At 47.2% G+C, this 20,770-nt stretch overlaps 1 protein-coding gene and 1 non-coding gene across 2 annotated transcripts in view; one reads left to right on the forward strand and one right to left on the reverse strand.

The window, feature by feature from the left end:
• The window catches only part of Machr-a (muscarinic Acetylcholine Receptor, A-type), a 472,231-nt gene that overhangs the window by 227,911 nt on the left and 223,550 nt on the right, over positions 1-20,770 (reverse strand). The gene's annotated exons all lie outside the window — the stretch shown is intronic.
• Positions 684-756, forward strand: Trnai-gau (transfer RNA isoleucine (anticodon GAU)). Its single transcript has one exon. It is a non-coding gene; the product is annotated as a tRNA-Ile (tRNA).

Here is a 20,770-nt window from a genome sequence, read left to right on the forward strand (position 1 = left end):
GACTTTCGGTTCTTACAGGGTATACCCCGCAGGAGCCGACGTACGCCACTATATATATCTGCACTCAATATTGTTTGGAAAGTATTTGCAACCAAAAGAAAAATGCAACTGTTTCAGTAGCAGGAACAACCCGTTCTCAGGGAGCGAAGTTCTCTCTCTCTCTCTCTCTCTATATATATATATATATATATATATATATATATATATATATATATATATATATATATATAAGACAGAAATAAGAGTTGGCAGTCAAGAAAACCTCGGAAAGCAAAGGGGAGGATGTAGTTGGTCAAGATAAAGAATTTGGAAAATAAGAAATTCGAGATAAAATGCCCACCAGGTGGGATCCGAACCCACGACCTCCAGAATACCGGTCTGGTGCGATAACCACTACGCTACCGGCGGGGCTACTTCAGCTTCCACTTTCTGGGGTATTTATGTTCAGGTGTTTTTGTTTCCTGCGCTTGCGGGTGGTAGCCAGCGCCACTCGGACTACTCGGGGTGAAGGGGACCTTCTTTTTAACCCCCGGGCCGTGACTCGAGTGTCTACGACATGTCGAGAGTGGTCGACCAGTGTTGAACCCTCTTAAGCTCCCGAGTGGCGCTGGCTACCACCCCCAAGCGCAGGAAACAAAAACACCTGAACATAAATACCCCAGAAAGTGGAGGCTAAAGTAGCCCCGCCGGTAGCGTAGTGGTTATCGCACCAGACCGATATTCTGGAGGTCGTGGGTTCGGATCCCACCTGGCGGGCATTTTTTCTCCACTTTCTTATTTTCCAAATTCTTTATCTTGAGCTACTACATCCTCCCCTTTGCTTTCCGAGGTCTTCTTGATTGCCAATTCTTATGTCTGTCTTATTTTCAACGAGCCCCTCATTTCCTATTCTGATTCGTTACATGCATAGCGAGGGCCTCTGTTCTGGCAGTCTTGGTGCCATAGGAAGCTTAAGAGGGTGCAACGCTGGTCGACCACTCTCGACATGTCGTAGACGCTCAAGTCATGCCCCGGGGGTTAAAAAGAACGTCCCCTTCACCCCGAGTAGTCCGAGTGGCGCTGGCTACCACCCGCAAGCGCAGGAAACAAAAACATCTGAACATAAATACCCCAGAAAGTGGAGCCTAAAGTAGCCCCGCCGGTAGCGTAGTGGTTATCGCACCAGACCGGTATTATGGAGGTCGTGGGTTCGGATCCCACCTGGCGGGCATTTTTTCTCCGCTTTCTTATTTTCCAAATTCTTTATCTTGACCAACTACATACTCCCCTTTGCTTTCCGAGGTTTTCTTGACTGCCAATTCTTATTTCTGTCTTATTTTCAACGAGCCCCTCATTTCCTATTCTGATTCGCTACATGCATAGCGAGGGCCTCTGTTCTGGCAGTCTTGGTGCCATAGGGAGCTTAAGAGGGTTCAACGCTGGTCGATCACTCTCGACATGTCGTAGACGCTCGAGTCACGGCCCGGGGGTTAAAAAGAAGGTCCCTTTCACCCCGAGTAGTCAGAGTGGTGCTGGCTACCACCCCCAAGCACAGGAAACAAAAACGCCTGAACATAAATACCCCAGAAAGTGGAGGCTAAAGTAGCCCCGCCGGTAGCGTAGTGGTTATCGCACCAGACCGGTATTCTGGAGGTCGTGGGTTCGGATTCCACCTGGCGGGCATTTTTTCTCCACTTTCTTATTTTCCAAATTCTTTATCTTGAGCTACTACATCCTCCCCTTTGCTTTCCGAGGTCTTCTTGACTGCCAATTCTTATTTCTGTCTTATTTTCAACGAGTCCCTCATTTCCTATTCTGATTATATATATATATATATATATATATATATATATATATATATATATATATATATATATATATATATATATATATATATAAAAAAGATAGGCCAGCAGCCTACAACGCCAAAGGGGGCATAGGGGTGTAGTTAGGCTCTTTTTCTTTTTCACTACGGTTAATGAAGTAAACATTTTTTTAATATACAGAAGAAAGAAAGAAAGAAAAACACGCGCCCAGAGTGGGGACCGAACCCACGCGTGGGTTCGGGGACCGAAGGCGTGGGTTCAGTCCCCACTCTGGGCGCGTGTTTTTCTTTCTTTCTTTCTTCTGTATATTAAAAAAAATGTTTACTTCATTAACCGTAGTGAAAAAGAAAAAGAGCCTAACCACACCCCTATGCCCCCTTTGGCGTTGTAGGCTGCTGGCCTATCTTTCTGTATTTCCTCAACGAGCCCCTCATTTCCTTACTATATATATATATATATATATATATATATATATATATATATATATATATATATATATATATATATATATATATATATATATATATATATATATATATATATATATATATATATTGAGGGAGACGTCAAGGGCAGCCGTCACCCAGAAGACACGTCGCAGAGGCAGTGGAACAGCGCGCTTATTCTGAGCGGCAACCCAGAACTCCAGCCCCAGGAATGATGATGAGGATGGGTATGAAGAATAGATGAGGTACGGCATGATGATGATAATTGTCCTGGGAAGCAGACGAAGTATACGATGAATTGGCCACGACAGTACAAGGGCCCTTATCCATGTCTCCTTGAAGTGGGCAATAGCGCAACGGACAGATTGATTCTCCCACTATATATATATATATATATATATATATATATTTATTTATTTATTTATACAGTATAGCCCACTTATAGCGAACCCGATTTTAACGAAATAGCGGCTATAACGAACAAATCTTTGTTTCCCGTTACCATTGGTCTACATAGATTTTCTGTCCAGATATAGCGTGAAGTGGATATAACGAAGTGACTTCGATTTCCCGTTGTGTTCGTTATAAGCGGGCTCGCCTGTATATATATGCGACATTCGAAAGTGCATTTTCGGCGAGTATTTTCTTCCCTCGCCGACAAAGCACAGTAGTAAAAGACAAAGCCATGCACTGCGACCTAGCCAGAGCTGCAGCTAACGACATTGATTCGGCCACAGGAAGTGCGTTTGGAAGAAGAGTTAGCCGCCCACAGTAACTTTTACGGTGACCGCACTTACCATGGTACACGAAGGGGCAACGGGTTCAAAAGCCGACGGGACCGACATCCAGTTCAATTATACGCGGTGCTGTTACATCCGCCCACACGCTTCCTTCCCCTTCTCCTCAGTCATTCCCTCCGTCCTCGTTCTTCTTCCCGTCGTGGAACTTTTCTCGGAGCTCACTAACGCCCGTACGAACGTCCGAGCGGTGCTGCAGCCGCAGCTTTTCAAAGAGCGAGCTTCTGACACACGCTCACGCTTGGTTGACCGCAGGCTCCTAGCGGAGGACAGCGCAATAGGGTTCCCGCCGGTCAGACAACAATCCATCAGCGGCAGCACAAAAAAGGCGGGAACAACTCACAAACGCCGGACGGTCCCATCCCTTCTTTCCCGGCGGTTCCTTTGCGTTTAGCTCGGGTCACGGATAACGCTGACCAGGCTTACCGCGTCCCTAGAGGCTTTTTTTCTGTTCCATCTGGGCCGTGCGCCTGTTTGCATTTTTTTTGCGGTTTTTTCTGTCACAGGTCGCTTGAAATTACCCTATGTTGTGGAGATAAGCTGTGACAACGAAAAGTGAACTTGTTTCTGGCTTGTTTCCCGAAAGGGGGACGTCTCTGATGTGGGGCTCCCTAATAAGCCAAGAATACCAGACGGGAAATTGAGCAGGAGTTCTCCAGGTTTGCGTTTGCTGCAAGTCTCAGTTCAAACACGGACAGCCCGCAAGATTGGCGCGGTCAGCTGAAAAAAAAAAACGGAAGATCGAATGGTAAGCCATGCTTTTGTTTTGTGTTATTTCATTTTTATGGTGGTTTGCAGTCTTTGAAGACGCGGGACATATAATTGTCAGACAGCTTATGTCTCCCTCTTCTTTTTGGTTGACATTTTTGACGATTAGGTTTAATCACGGCTACCACGGCCACAGGGTGCATCGTCCATCACAGATATTCTTGAGAGAAGGCTTTCGGTTAGCTATTTTGTTTGAAGCCTGAAATAGAAAATGTAGGAGGTAATTTCTATGTTCGGCCTGAAGATGGGAGACGCGATAGCGTTGGGAGCAGCTTGGAACGGCGCCGTTGCATTTCCAATCACATTCGGTGCCCTGCTAATATTTTTTTATTGCCGTTTTTTCTAGAAATAAAACGGTAAAAGTCAAACTCGGCACGCGAAATACTTCATTGTCGGAACATTTATACGGATTTTTACTTTCTATTCTACTTTATGCACAGATATTTTTAGGGCAGAAGCAACTTAGGGGCTCGCGTTGGCGTCCTCTCCTGTCGTCGTCGTCTCATGTGGTCCGGCAAATCAAGTTGTCAAACTACGGCAAAGAACAAGTGTAAAATGAATAAAACCGGTTCAAAATACACTAACATGATTCAAACTAATTTAAAATACAGAAATATTCGGAATTTATTGCGTTAATAACAGAATTTGTTCGAATTTCGTCTCCAAATCGTTTTCAAACGCCAGGTTTTCTCCTGTAAAGCATACTTCTTAGCATGCTTCGGCGTGTGACACGATGACAACTTAGGGCCAGTCTGTCTCTCATTTAATTGCCTAAATCCAGTTCAACGCAAGAGAGGGCGCCACCGCCTCAGCAAGCGCGCGATTGCTCCTCCCACCGGCGCTTCTACGGTGCCCATCAGCTCGCGCCGCGTGACAAGAGAGAGAGTTACAATCTTTTGAATACACTTATACACTGCATGCTTCGCTCCTCCTCCCGTTTCAATTTAGTGGAGATGGCCCGGGATTTTCTCCTTCTCTTTATTTTTCGTTCCGTGCATGGTCCCTGACGCTCTTTAGTTCTCTCTCAATGAATTAATTTTAACTCGGCAACATGCCTGCTGGTCATACTTTGCTGCTTTTCTCGTTATATTGCCTGGAATTTGTTTTGGGTGCTTCGGCTGGGCGCATTCATTGAGCTGAAATTGTGGAAGATTTACTCTTTATTTGGTGTGTAGTTTCTGTTTTATTGGCAAGATGATTGGGCTTTTGCACTGACATTCCGAATAGCTTATAATGCCGACGAACGGTTTCTGCATAAGTCATTAGTTGGGTTCGGGTATGTTGTACAGATATAACCAATTGGTTTCGGTGTGGCTACTGGTGCTACTGGATATTTTTTACTATATGTCCAGGTGGTTTATCTTGTCTTAATGGCATTGATTTTTCTTCTTTATTCATGTTATAAAATCAGCTCATGTATACTGGGTCTCTTGTGATCCACCTGTAACTATTGGAATATACCCTCATTCTCTGAGTAGTTTTATGAACCAATTAAATACAGTTTTTGCAAAAATGTATTTCTCTGGGATGTAAGCGTGTCAAATTGATAGGGCTATGTTCTACGAATGTATTTAATTCCTCTCATTGGGCGAGGAAGCTAGTGTTTCTTCTCCAGTGTTGTTAATATGTCCAGGTGGTTTATATTGTCTTAATGCTTGTTGTTTTTCTTTTATCTTCTTGATTCTTAACTATAAAACAGCTGCTATGTTTTGTTTTGGTGTAATATATCTGCAACGAGAATATTTACTCATTCTACTGGTTGTGTGGACGAATTAAATACAATTTCTTTGAAGGATGTATTTGTCTATGATAGATTCTTTAGATTATGTTGTCTCTTGTGAATGCTTAATTTTACCATGTGAATGTTTTTTTTTTGTCTTTCAAAATGTCATGAATGTCTACTAATTTTGCGATTGTTTACTGTATGAGGGGTAAATTATGCAGGTTATTAAGTTCAGAAGTTGCTTCGTTCGAAACGCTTTGTAATTATAGTTAGTGCTAACCTATGCACTTTCCAATTTCCTGTTAGAATGCATTGGTTCTTGCTCTATGTTGGCGCTCCATGTAGTGTTGTCCGTGAAATAGTTCATGCATAACTTTTGAAAACGTTTTTGTTTATTTCCCAATTTGCCCTAAATATTTATGATTTACAGCAATTTCGCCAAATTTTGAAGTAGTTTATATGGGGGGCAAAGCTAAATTTCTATCTAATGCGGACACCTAACTTTTCGCTTCTCTCGCCAGTTCCAATAAAAGTGCTGTTCATGAACGTAATAGTGTCTTGCCTTTAAACCGAAAGCTTTCTCACTGGGACCGATAGCGTCGTGCGAAAAAACTAATACATTTTCGCATAGACCGGTTGGTCGGCCGAAAAGCTCTGATAAGATCTTTGGACACACGGCGTGTGCGTGAAGCCGGGCTTGCATTGTGTCAAAACGGTCACTTGAAAAAGGATCGCTAGATACGACAATACGCGATGGATCATGAAGAGAGAGAGAGAAACAACTTTCGCTGAGCCCATTTCAGGTGACGCTCGCAGGCGTCAGACGGGGTGGAACCCTAGTCACGAGTCCCATATGAGTCCAATAGCTCCTGGCCCCTGGACGCGAGCTCTTGCTGCGTCGACAGGTCGGGGCTGGACATCAAGATCTCCCAACGCTCGGGTAGGGGGGGAAGGGGAAGGAGGAGGGAAGGTAGAGGATTCTTGAGCTCAGTACACTCCGCCAGTAGGCGGAGTAGAATATTATACCTTTATCTTGTAAATCGCGTATTCGTGTACATTGACATCGTTTGCAGATGCGTTTACTTAGTGCGCGAAAAATTGTGGCATGGGTTCGTTCTTCGCTTGCTATTTGTGCCGCTGCAGGTTTCACGATCGATTGGACGCACGTTCAGCGACGGTCGAATGCAGTTTCAGTGAAGGTTTTGGCGCATTTTTGGCGCAGTTTTGATGGTGGAAAATTTTGCGCTTCTATCAACTTTCTTTATTAAGGGATGGTAATTTTTTTTCGGTAGGTGTGGCCAATTATAAGAAATGACTTTGATCAAACTAAACGCGCGCTGTTTCTCTGCTGCCAAACTTTCTAGGGTTGCTAGAGCTTGTACGGTTCTCGGCTCACTTGTATTTCTGGATTTCTTCTTCACTATTAAGGTGGAGTCGCCTGTATACAGGCACGCAAGTTGGAAAAGTCTGCCTTCGCCCTCAGCCTGTGTGTCTCATTCCGGCCGACATTTCCCCATTCGATAACCTCCTCAGTGATCCGGACACCTGGTAATTTAGCTGAAGGTGTCTTTTTGTTCTGAGGAAAGTGATAACGTGCACACTGAGTTATCTGATTTGCCGAAGCTCGAGGCGTTAACGGAGAGAATGCAATCTTATCGACAGTGGTGTAAGAATGACGTCTGCCCGTAGTTTATGCCGGTAGATAACTCATCAGAACGAAGTACGCATGTTCACATGCGCATTTACCTCTTGAATAGTACAGCAGTAACCTAAGCACATTCAAGTTACATTTGCGGGTACGTTTACGCACCGACGCTACCCCTTTGCTATGACGCACGCCTTAAAGGAGAGCTCCGGATTAATTTCTACCACCTGGGTAACTTTAATGTGTACCGAAGTCTTGATTTACTGGCGTTTCCGTTTTTAGCGATGCAGTTACATGAAACTCAACGTTATTGCTCGTTACTACCAGTACACCAGTTCTAGTTAATGGTTTGAAAAGTATGGAACATGGCGCGACATCACTAGCTCGTAAACGCACTAAAAAAGAATCCGCGTAGGCGACTGCAGGGTAAGGAAGCGGGCATGCCAGTGAAAGCTCACACACACAAGCGCAACACGACAGACAGGTGAACTACATTTACCAGTCAATATTGCCGGTATTATTCGGGAGAAATGAGTTTCAGGATCGTTAAAGCACGCTTTCATTTCGACTTCGAAGCATGTGGCGAAAACGTTGGATACAGGTTCAGCATTTCAGCATTGCATTTCGATACTTAGCGCGTGCCTGTGACAGCGTCAGAACATTCAAAGCGTAAGCATAGGCCATAAGGGATAACTATTGCGAATCGGTGCGCGGTAAGAGAAACAAGCCCTGAACGGGGGACGAAGCGATATACCCGTCTACTTGCAAAAATACCTTGCTCAGAAGCCAGGAGAAGCTAGGAGCTCTGCCGAAAGGCTTATTTCATGTGTTACTTAACGTACAGAAGAGTATACGGCTGCCTCTAGACAGCACTACTGTCTAGAGCGAGGAGGGTTGCTGGAACATTTTTCTCAATACGGTGCTGAAACTGGCGAATGCAGAAAGAAGTCGTGCGCTAGCTCTCGTTACAAAAATGAGAGTCCAATCCGAATGTATGCAGCGCAGACACGTGTCCTCTTTTCAGAGGTTCTGCAGAAAGTAATCAGTGAAAAGCCCGTAGACGCGCAGCTGACTCCTGTCAACCCGAGCTGCCTGCATGGTGTGTTGAAACTTCAAAAACAGTGGCTCTGAGCGGAAAGTTGGAACACGATTCTATTTTAAAAAAAGGAAGGGGAGAGGGGAGTGGCGTTGAAAGCCCTTCGAAATTGTGCGTTAAACCTAGATAACTGAGAAAAAAAATACAGGTCGAAGGGCGACGCAATTTGATGGAAAAATGGCAGTCGAGGATAGGATATTCCTGTAACAAATTAGCGACTTCAGACATACCTACTCCGGGTGTAAAATCCGCCAATGAAATATTACGTATAAGAAACGAAAAAATTCAGGGGGTGCTGGGGCCGATGTGTCAATTGCTGCTTTTACACGGAGCAACATCAGGGGACGAATCAACTAAGCCTTGAGGCTGTTAACATAAACACAAGAAGAAGAAGACCGCACTGGCCGCACACAAAGCACCGAGGCACGGCATAAAAGCTCGAGTTCCGAATAGATCAAGAATTCTCTTCTCCAAAGAGAAAAAAAAAAGCTCGCTCAGACCGTCGATATGGTACCGCAAGTTACGAAATCAGCTTGCTTTCTCACGGCAACAGGAGGTCCGAGCTGTCAATTGTCCGAACTAGCCCGCTGAGAAGACGAAGAGGAGGCTCGCTGTTGGCCAGCTCATTGCATAACCGACTTTTCGTAGGCGGCGCCAATGCATCGCTTGCGTGGTGAAGCAACGCAACAAAAGAAGGCACGGCAAGCCGCGTTACGGCCGTTTATAGACTGCGTCAATGCTGTCCCTATTGGCGGCATCCTTCAATCGATTTCTTGCGCCGTCCTTTCATGTACTGAATAGGGACTCTGAGGGGACGCTTGAAGGGAAGATCGCGGGATTGACGAGAAGGGCGGAAGTGCCGGTACAAATGAAAGCGCTTAAAAGCTGTTGGCTTGGATTCCTTCCAAGTCTGGCGCGGATTCGCATTTGCTTTTTTCGGCCGCTGCTGGTGGAGGCTGGTACCAGAGGCAGGGGACAACGCCGGCAAGAGGCGAACAAGGCATTAGTACTGGGTAGTCACCATGCTGAGTTCGCTCCGCGATGACGGAATGTGCAAGCTTTATTAAACGTAAGTGGGTGCAGTAAGAAATATTACTCATCGACGGAAGCAAAGAAGGAGGTAATAGACTGCTGGGTTATGTGGTTTCTTTAAGTCGATTCAATAATGAAAGCAATACAGCATTGCACAACTTGGGACAGTGGAGAACAAGTGAGGCGATTTCTATACAGTGGCAAGAGAGTAATGAATGAATGAATGAATGAATGAATTAATTAATTAATGGACGGGCGTGCGGACGGTTGAATTGATGGATGAATGGATGGATGGCTGGACGGACGGCGTACGGGCGGGCAGGTGCGTGTATGGATGGATGGATGGATGGACAAGGTGTGTAGGTGGAGGGGTGGGTAGGTAGATGGACAGATGGATGGATGGATAAGTGGGTGGATGAATGGATAGGTAAATTTGGTGGGTAGGTGGCTGGATGGATGAATGGATGGATGGAAAAGTTGGTGGGTGGATGGATGGGAAGATAGGTGGGTGGGTGTGTGGGTGAGTGGATGGATGGATGGACGGACGGACGGACGGACGGACGGAAGGGCGGATGGGTGAGTGAGTGACTGAGTGAGGGAGTTGGAGGAACATGAAAGCAGCTTGGGGGAATTTAGAAAAAAAAAAACACTTTCAGATCCAGGGAGCACGTGCATCTCTGGCTTTATTCCGGAATCTGAATTAGTAATATCTCTAGCTGTAGCTTCCGAATGCTCGTGTTCGACTATTAAAGCACAAAAGGTGAAATGATACGCACTGCCACCCGTTAAGCTGCTGCCATAACCACTGCATACCTCCCGGCAAACTGAAAAGAGAATTCATTACAAAACCACATATCAGCGCGAAGCGACTAGTGGTAACAGCGCTGCACTAAAAACAGAAAAAAAAAAACAATCAGTTTCCAAGTACTCCGGGCAGTCAACCCTTTGCACAACAATCGTCTGTGGTGGTGAAACAAGCTACTCCAATATCAATCGACAGAAAGTTGACAGGTGTTCACAGAAAGATTTCAGAAACGCATGGCACTCAAACTTTAGTTTAGTTTTAATGCACGTGCTACGTTCAAACCACCTACGTGGCGTAAAACTATTAGAAAAGGTGGCTCGGATTGTACAGGTCAAAACTGTTTAGTGCAAAGAAACCGTTTGATACATTTAAAACAAACGGAAAGTACGTAGTTTGCGAGTACCAGTAGTCTTCTACTTTAAAATACACTGGATTAGCCTTCACGAAAACAGCTAAAACAACATCACCGAAGGTAAATGCGATAACGAGAGATTACGCCGTGCGCACGCACGCGCGCACACACAGAGACCCACGGACACATGCACACATACCCCGACGGCAGGCGAGGCATTGTGAACCACCTCACAAGCTCCACAAATCACTCCGATGGTGAATGCGATCGCCCTCACCACTGTGACCAACGAAAAAATTCCCACCAAAGTAATGAGAGGGTTGGTACACGCTCCCGAGGGCGATAGTACAGCCACCGCTGAGCGTTTCTTGCCTTTACACTTTCTCTGCGTTCTCTGAAGTAAGAAAGAATATGATGCAGAACAGAGAGTAATCAGCTCCGAACCGACATTAACGAACAACCCCAGCATTCCCACTCAAAAGACCGATCGCTCCGGAACAACGTCGAACCATTGCACAAAAAAATGTTTTGCCAAGCTCTAAACTCTCCAAATAGTTGCGCAGTTTGCTGTCAAACGTAACGCCCTTATTTAAAGGTGATAATTTCCATAGCTGTGAAACCTCGTAGATCAACACGCTAAGTATAGAACTGCTCACAAGGCATGCTGCCGCCTTCAATATTAGCTGTGAGGATATGATTTTCCTTGCAATAAAAAATTCCAGGGTTATCCCTTCCGAAAACACTGTGGTTGATTCCTCTGTCATAGGAATCGGTAAAACGCGAAAGTGAAATATGCAGCGAAATGTACAGGAGCATGATTTGCGGGTCGGCTGCTGTCTTGTAAGTGGGCTTGGCGAGCGACGTCCTGCTGGCGGGTGGCTTCGGCAAAGGTGTACTGGAGTCATTTTCACGAAGGATATGACGTGAGTGTTCGTGTTAAAATATAAAACGCGAAAACAAACAACCTTAGGTACAACGCACTCTTTAGTACTAGAGGTTGCTTCCCCGCAAGAAGAACCTCTTTGCAGGGGTGCACCCTTGACAGGCCGCTTGCTTTGTTGTACTGGCGTCATTTCCGTGACAGATACGACGTCAGTAAAACCTTGGTGTATCACGGAATAAAACACTTTCGCGTAAAAATTGCAACGAGCCGAAAGCTGCCCCTGGGAAGACAATGTTTGAGCTATTTCAAATTAGGCGCCGCTTTCAATTCGCCTATTCTATTTTAATTTCGTTCGTGGCAAAAGCTGGACAGGCGAATTTCGGCGACGGCTTTTCCTCCTCCGGCGCAATCATCTGCTCTCGTGGGTACGTTGCACCCTCAGTGATTTGAAGCCTCACTTTACCTCTTTATACCGCAGTGCCGCATACAGCGAACGGCGATTCGAATGCAGCACACGCCTCGGCTCTCCGGGAAGCTGATGAGCTCGGGTCCTCCTTTGCCGGCGCGAAGGCGAACGTCGTGTGGCTCCCGATGTGTGCCGCCTTTTGGCGACTTCGGCCAAGAGGAACATTTAGTCGAGCCACCGGAAACGAGACGTGGGAGCAGTGGACTGCACGCGGAGTGCGGAAATAGTTGGAACGTGCGCCGAATGAGGGGCTGGTGCTGCCGTCACCAGCATGGAAATTAATCTCGCCACAGGAGAAGCAAGTTGAGTCGAAATCAGGTGGGAATGAAAATGATGTGGCTGCGAGTGATGGAGGGCGCTTGCCTAATGAGCTCATTTGCGCCGCCAATTCTTGAATGAATGGACAATTCTTGTCCCCTGAAATCGGGAGCTGGAGTCGCCGTGTTCATTACCCCAGATCACCGCAACGTAACGCCACGGAGAGTCCTGGTGCGGGGATGTGGAAATACGAACAAGGCAACCTATATAGATACAGGGTGTTCGAGCTATCATGCACCAAGGTTTTGAAAAAGAGCAAGGGCGTTACTCGAAGAAAACCTAGTGCATAATGCTTCCAGTACAGTTTTGTAGCAGAGCGTAATTTTTCGTTTATCAGACTTCATTATTTTGTAACTAATTATATAGCTCGAGAAGTACTTTCTTAATCATTAAAGTGTCAATAAGGCACTTGTAGGTACCCACGAATGGCACCCACTGCGGTATTTTCAGCGACGAACTAATTGCGTACTCATTTGTTTTGACTGATTAAAAACCCGCCAAATATGAAAACTACCACGTGATGGTGGTCCCGTCCGCCTCGTAAAGCATTGCCCATGAAGCAATTGAATTATTACAGAAATAACGGTAGACAGTCAAGAAAGCCAAGGAAAAGAAAAGGGAGATTGTGGTAGGTTATTTATTATCGCTGAAACAGGTTCAGATTTTCGAAAGAAAGCAAAAACGTGGAGGAAGACATGGAGACGGTCCCCTTCACCACGAGTGGTCGGGGTGAACCTGGCTATCACCCCCAAGTGCAGAAAATACCCGACATAACCCTAACATGAATACCCGAGGATGTGGAGGGGAGCATAGCCCCGCCGGTAGCGTAGTGCTCGTTGCACCAGACACCCGTATTGCGGACGTCGTTCGTTTCATTTCCCACCCGGCGTGCATGTTTTTCCCCCACTTTCTTTCAAACATGAGCACCTGTATCAACGATAATAAATGACCTACCACCCATTGCTTGTGTTGGCTTTCTGGACTGCCTACCTCTATAACTCTTTATATATATATATATATATATATATATATATATATATATATATATATATATATATATATATATATATATATATATATATATATGTGTGTGTTTCTGTGTGTGTGTGCGTGTGTGTGCGTTACTCGGGTGAAGGCTGGTCCTCCTCTCGAAATGTCAGTAAAATACTGTTTTTGTTTTTAATCGTGAGTCAACCATTATCAGCAGCACTAGAGAAAACTTCTTGAGGAGCCAGAATAAATATTTAAGAAAATGGTTGACTCACGATTAAAAACAAAAACAGTATTTTACTGACGTTTCGAGAGGAGGACCAGCCTTCATCCGAGTAATTCACATATATAACCCTACGTGTAGGTTGTATACGTTACTTCGATGAAGACTGGTCCTCCAGTCGCAACGGCAGTAAAATCCTGTTTTTGTTTTTAATCGTGAGTCAACCATTTCCTCATATATATATATATATATATATATATATATATATATATATATATATATATATATATATATATAGGTAAATGTGGCGGAGAGGAGAGTCGTCGTTCATCTTCCGAGTCCTCTGAAGCGTAATGACCCGCCATATTTCGTCGGGCAGGCTCTCGTCCCTTTCGAAGGCGGCCAGCAGTGCTCCCCGCAGTGCCCCGTCTTATCGCCTCTGACACACGACTCGCGCCTCCAACCTTGGGTTCTTTCCCGCCCTCCCCCAGTTCAGCTCCGATCTCGCCCCCTTTCCCCCCCGCTGCGTTTACTCGGTCGATTGTCATGGGCGGTACCATACATGCGCAGCAGAGCCCTCGCTCGCTCCGCTTTGACGGACCAATAATTACGCTCCCTCTCCCCCCTTTTAAAAGCTGGCATTTTCCCCAGCAACGCTTCCTTCGTTCTCGGTGTACTTTGGCCACCCGTCACCCCTTTTCTTTTTAGTTTTAGGGGCTCCGGCTGCTGGCGTCTCCTGTCGTCGTCGTAATCGTCGTCTGATGCAGTCACGGTAATAAAACAGTAATACACTCGTTTACGCCTCGCGCTAGGACGTAACGCGCCTTAATAACAACACCTGGACATTCGTCTGCGCCTCAAGCTGGAACGTTTCGTAACACGTACTAAAGAATCACCGGGACACTCGAGTACGCATCGCGCTGGAACGCTTCGTAAGACCCTCGTTTACGCCTCGCGCTAGAACGCTTCGTGCTTCAAAGACACGAGACTTTTAATGCCAAGCTATGTAGCTCTACCCCCTTCCCCCCTCGCCCCCCCCTCCCGCTAACGGTTTCGTCTCCGTTTGCAAATGCGCCAAGAATAGACATATATACTGCCTGCTTCGCTCCCCGAAGTTTCACGTTAGTGGAGATGGCCCGGTATTTTTTACATTTGTTCGCAAACCGGACAGCTGAATATAATAGCTGAATATAACTGCAATATATGAGTTAAATATGGGTAAATATACTGAAATATAGCTCTTCTACACCGCATTCTCCCCCGCGCTTCGCCACAAATTCTACAGCAATGACCCCACCGAAGGACTATGTCTGCAGTGTCACCTGCCTGCAACGGCCGTACATTTGGTCTGGCACTGTCACTGTTACACCATACTCCGTGATCGCACGCTCCATACGCTCCCCGACGCCATTCGCCCGACGTCTTACTTCGACTGGGTGCTGCCTTTAACGCGGGACATCACCACGCTCACTTTGTTATGGACCTCTCTCGCCGCGTTTGTCTATGCCGACGAGGGTCCAAGGGGCGTGTTGGGTAACTACCGCAGACACTCCCACCATCCCACCCACCCGCCCTGACGACCCAACCCCTTTCACAGGCCAGCACTGATGCAGACAGCAAGAGTGCTCTCGTACAGGTCGCAAATAAAGCACGTATTTCTCTCTCTCTCTCTCTCTCTCGCAAACCGGCTCAGGTAGCGTCATCACAAGCGCCGTAGCTACCTTCGAAAGTGGGCCATCGGCGTTACTCAAATAGGCGTTTTATTGCGCGCAAGTGTCACTGTAACATTCCTTTTTGGGGAATTCCCACTGCGCCCCTGCGTGTGATTGTGGGCCGGGCTTCGCGTCTGCGTTGGGATCTGTGTCCGCTACTTGTAGCTTTTAGGGCCGTGCAAAAAAAAAAAAATCGCCGGAGTAGGTACTCCTGCGCTGTGTGTACGCTATTTTATTTTATTCTTTTGTGGTGGCATCATCATCGTCAACGGCCACGCCCTATCATCATCATTATTGGAGATGATGACGCAGCTCAGAACATCATGGCCTCCGCGCTGCTCGGCCGCACTCCACGGGCGCTCTCCGATTCTCGGGCCCAACTGTAAATAAATGTAGGCCCTGCCTCACCGTCTCATCGGCCGCCTAAACTTTCATTGATGAACTCTGCCAGTGTGTACTAGCTCCTTCCGATATTTCATCTCTGTTTGACACGCTCACACATACGCACGCACGCACAAAATGCCAGTATTTGTCAGCCTGGCTGCACAGCACACTCTGAGGTACCAGGCGCCGTCATGTCTCAACCATAATAAGCATTTTCATGTCATAGTCTAGGGGCCCTCTACACCCATATATACATTTTTTTAGGCAGTACCATTACCATGCTCACCTCATACACATTTTAAGCACAAACCTGACATTGAATGACCAGCTAACGCGAAGTCTTCGCGCTCTTTGGTCGCAGATAGCTTTGCGCCATTAAACACAAACATACTACTACGTTTTCACCTCTCATATATAACCGGTGTTTTGGCGCTCTTTGCCCCAGTTGGCCTTGCGCCATTAACATCCAACCACCATTATCACCAGTCTTTGCGTGTAATTGTAACTGAGCGTGTGTGTTTACTAAAATTCACATGGCGCGAAAATTTAATAGATTGCTAGAATGTGTCGTGAATGGTCGGATCTAAAAACACTTACTAATGAAGATGACGAGAACTGTAATACAGCGTAGGTTCACCTTACCAATCTCGTGGAAAAAGGAGTAATGACGTGCCCACAAGCAAGGTTCGGATCACAACAATGGTGGTACGCTGTGAATGGCGGTACGTTGTGCCTATGATCTAGTCTAGGATATCGCTCCAGCGGCGTGCATCCAGGTTCCAGAGCAACGCTTTGGTGCGTAAAAAGTGTAAATTCGAACGTCTGTACTTGTGAGTGCAGATAATGATTAAAAGCTATGTGGGCGATGATAGTGGTCACATAGCCTACCCAAAAATGTAGGCGCGGCTTTCAAAACTGCCGTTGACATGTTATCTGCAAATGAAGTAAACTAAACGAAGTAAGGTCCAACTGAGCTTTCGGCATTTAGGTTGCACTGTTATCACTAGTCGCTGCGCCCTGATTTATTATTTAATAAATTTTCTTCTCACTGTTGAACAAATCAAAGATAGGTAAATTCAAGCAGAGAAAATACGCTGCAAAGCAATCCCCTCCCCTCTTCTTTTTTGTTTCATTTTTGCGCATGACCCTAGGCTCACGCTTGGTCAGAGCCTTTAAGCCGTTTTGTTGGCCGCGCTAAGGGCCCCGTCTTTTAAACAAACTCAAATCTGAAAATCGGCTTACCCGCACCGAGCCCGCTTTTGACGGAACTTCGATTCAGAGAAGGCTGAGCAGAACCAAGCCCCTCCCCTCCACTCCACTTACAACGCGCCCCTTATCCCATCTGCCTCCATCCCTCCTTACCCGTCTTCAGTAACCCGCGTCGTAATCACCAAGAACGTCGCCGTTTTTGCAAACTCTGTTTTTTTTTCTGAACGCTTCTTTTCATACCAGCGACACGTGGCAAGGATAGGGTAAGGCAAAACGATATCCCCCTTTCTCTTTTTCTTGTGGGGCAGGCCTGAAACACGTCTGGTCAGCGTTTTCAGCGAATGCGACGTTTTGCCCGACCAACCGAAGACCTTCGTTTTGCCCCAACTTGAAGCCAAGTAAGATGATGACGAAATGATTCTTTCGTAATAGAAAGTTTGAAGGTTAGCACCCATACGGCGCGCGAATGCTTCTTCATTTCGCCCATACTAAGTACTGTTAGTACTCAGTTGCGAAAAAATTCCCCCGCATTTCCCCGAGGGGGAGAATGTGAAAGTGCGAATGCATGGTTGTCGGCCCGCTTGCGGCGCTTGCGCTCGGCCCCCGCAGCCCACCGCCTCGCCGCCTTCTCTTCCATCTCTTCCATCGGGTTTGTAGTATCACGTGTACACCACGCAGTTATCAAGCCGCTATAACGCCGCTGAGTCGCCAACGCACGCCGCTGACGACGTAGTTTGAATGCGTTAAAGATATAAGGCGCGTCACTAACACTGATATCAGCGTCGCGTCCGTGGCTTGGTCGGTAGAGCGTCGCGCTGCGGCCGCAAAGTCCTCGGATCGAAACCTGGCGCCGGATGCTGTTTCTTTTTTAAATATAGAGGAGCACTGCGGACGCCGACGCCGCCGGCGGTGGATGGCTTGGGGTCGCTTATAAAGTGCATTCGCACTTAAAAAGTTGGCTGGCGATTACGATACTCCCTACGGCGATATTTGCGCGCAGGAGCAGTGCGCTGAGGCAGCACTCACTCGTGGGTTCTCTCGACGGCAGGGATGATGAGCCTCCGCGTCGGCGGCGTGTGCGTCTCAGGAAGCGAACGCAACCTGCGTATTAGGTAGGGAACGCACACCATGGTCAAGCGCACGCGCCCCTCACGTTTTCGCCAGCGTCGTGCAGACGAGCGTATCGTGCGGGCATAGCATACTGCCGCCCCCCCCCCCCCTCCCCCGGACACTTTCGGAGAGCCCTCGCGCCGCCACGGCGAACCACCTGTATGTCTGTGAGTGTTTTATTGATACAGAAAGCGGAGGAGTGCACTGAGGATATTTGGACTAATTTGGAAGTTCATCAGCATACAACCCAGTCCGGGGGAAGGGGAGAGGGGGAATGAAAGGGGATAGGTCCCCTCACAATTTCGCGACACTCTCCTCCTCACAACATACTGCCCCCCCCCCTCCTCCCCCACTGCACACTTTCGGAGACCGCTCGCGCCGCCACGGCGAACCGCCCTCCCCTCCCAATTTCGCGTCACCCTCCTCCTTTGCTTTATTTCACTATTCGGTCTTGCCATCCTTCACTCGGTTCGGACGGCGACGCGGCTCAGCCCAGAGACGGGTGCCAAAGGGCTGCGCACTAAAAATCCGTGATTCGAAAGTGACGCCGCATGGGCTGTGTGTGCAGGACCAACGCTACTCCCTGTAAGGTGAGCAGAGCCGCATATAGAGACTGCGCGTGGCGAAGCCCGCTTCTGGTGTCAGCAATATGTGAGGCTACCCTTTCCCGATGGGTAAACAACTTTGACATTTACGTTCAAACGGGCTCGCCCCCAATTGCTGGCGCGCGCACGATCGAATTCGAGGGTGTGGTGAAAATTAAGAACCGGTAGAAGCGAAAACAAAAAAAAATTACCCCACCTTCCCGCGAGGGGAACCCTGTGGAGATGCGACGCATCTTGGGGGTTCACTTGGTGTTTCCGTTGGGTTGATTCTCTAATTGCGTGAAACGTGTGAGGAACGCGTATGATGTATTCTTTGCGTTCGCTTTCGGTATCATGTTTACGAAGTTCGGAATCGGCTGCTCGCTTCAATCGTTTGCGTTCAGCATCACGTTCACGCCGCTTCGCAGCCTGTCTTCAGTGGTGCTAGCATTCCTGTTAACACAGTGATCGGTGCTTGTTACGGTTGCGCGGGCGATAGCAGAATTGTTAGGCTCCATTTAACGCATCGATGGAAATCGGAACGTCGGTGCTGGAACGACCGCGGCTAAGACGCAACTTGGCGCGGCTATGACGCAACACAATCCAACACAATCCACTTTAATCCAATCCAATCCAAATCCAATCCAATCCAAGCCAAGCCAAGCCAAGCCAAGCCAAGCCAACCCGATCGAATCCAATCCAGTGCCCCTCGCGAGAGAGTGTTCGCTATCGGAGAGGAGAGGGGGTGAGCGGCAGAGAGCGCAGCTCGCGCGGCGAGGAGAATGGGGTAGGGGTGTGGACGGACAACAACAACGCCGTATGGAGGGACAAGGCGAGTGAATGAGATGCAGTCGCATCTAAAAATGTGGTTGATTCCTGTATCATAGAAATCACTAGAACACGAAAGTGAAATGTTCTGCGAAATCTGCAGCTGAGCATGATTTTCGGGTCGGCGGCTGTCTACTGGGTGTGCCTGGCGAGCGACGTCCTGCTGGCGGGTCGCTTTGGCGAAGGTGCACTGGCGTCATTTCCGTGACGGATATGACGTCAGTGAAATGTTGGGGTATTGCGGCATAAAACACTTTCGTGTGAAAATATAAAACCCGAAAACGAACAACAATAAGTGTAACGTACTCTTTAGTACTAAAGGCTGCTTCCCTGCAAGAAGAGCCTGGGTGCAGGGGGTCACCCTTTACAGGCCGCTTGCTTCGTTGTACTGACGTCACTTCCCTGACGGATATGACGTCGGCGAAATCTTCATGTATCCGGGAATAAAACACTTTAGTGTTATAAAGGGCACAATTGAAATGAGGCAACGAAGGTTCCGGGTGGGCAGCGCCGGTCCCGTCATCTTTCTGTGTCCTTGTTTCGATTCGCCGTGCAGAGATTTTTACAATGAACTACCTACTCGCCCAACAGTACACTTTGTTGAAGTCGTGAAAACAATGCTTTCCCCAACCTACCTGCCCGTAATTACTCATGTGAAATCCGTGTTTGGTGCGCTGGGGTTTGACATGAGTGACCGAAATCATACGGGTTTGTACTAAGCGGCTGAGAGACCGCACCATTTGCATGTCTCCTGCTATCTTTCTGGGTACTGCCGATGGCATAGGGCGGGATGGAAAACAAAAACGTAATAAAACGTAACTGAAACAAAGTGATCGAAAATAAATCTCAAATTGAAGTACGCGCAATCTATCGTATTTATATGAATACAAGACGAGTTTTTTTTTCCAAAATCCGTAGTCTCAAAGTCATACCCCGATTATATTGGAAGCTCAGCATGGCGATTTTTTTACCCTCCAAACTGCACCCTTAGCTTATCATCGTGACCGCCATATCATCGAATAAGTACGGCACACAATCCTAGGGCTGATTTCATAATTTCTTTTGTTTTTTGAAGGTGCTATGATGAGTGGCCCATTGTCATGGTGAAACTAGCCCATGCCGCATCAGGTATCACTTGCCACAAATAATTATCGCAATTCTGCGTTTTATAATGGATGTGCAGTGTCGGTGGGCTTCGCCTCCTCCTCCCCCCCCCCCCTCCCCACCCGCCCTAACTCCGAGCCTGCAAACTGCAGAGGTGAAGGAAGCAGAAATGCCTTCGTTATTCTGTGTTGTGTTCGTCCGTGCTTAGAGATTGAAGTAGAGATGTTGTAATATGGAAATAGACCCCTCCACGGGTTGTTGAATAGGTGGGAAGCATAAGGCGTGTCGACCGTTTAAAATGGGCAGTGAAAACAACATGTAACGTTTCTTTAATCTGAAAGAGCGAACCCTTGCACGCTTACCGAGCTTGATTATAGTCACAAAAAACCGGAAAAAGAAAACGAAAAAAGTTACCCCGAAAGCAAGTTAGAAGCTTTGATAAGCTATACAGTGCCGCTCTACACGATTTAAGCGGGGAAGAATGGGGGGG

This window comes from Haemaphysalis longicornis, unplaced genomic scaffold, assembly GCF_048455015.1.
Source record: "Haemaphysalis longicornis isolate Haplotype H1 unplaced genomic scaffold, Haemaphysalis longicornis Haplotype H1 scaffold_8, whole genome shotgun sequence".
Classification (NCBI taxonomy): domain Eukaryota; kingdom Metazoa; phylum Arthropoda; class Arachnida; order Ixodida; family Ixodidae; genus Haemaphysalis; species Haemaphysalis longicornis.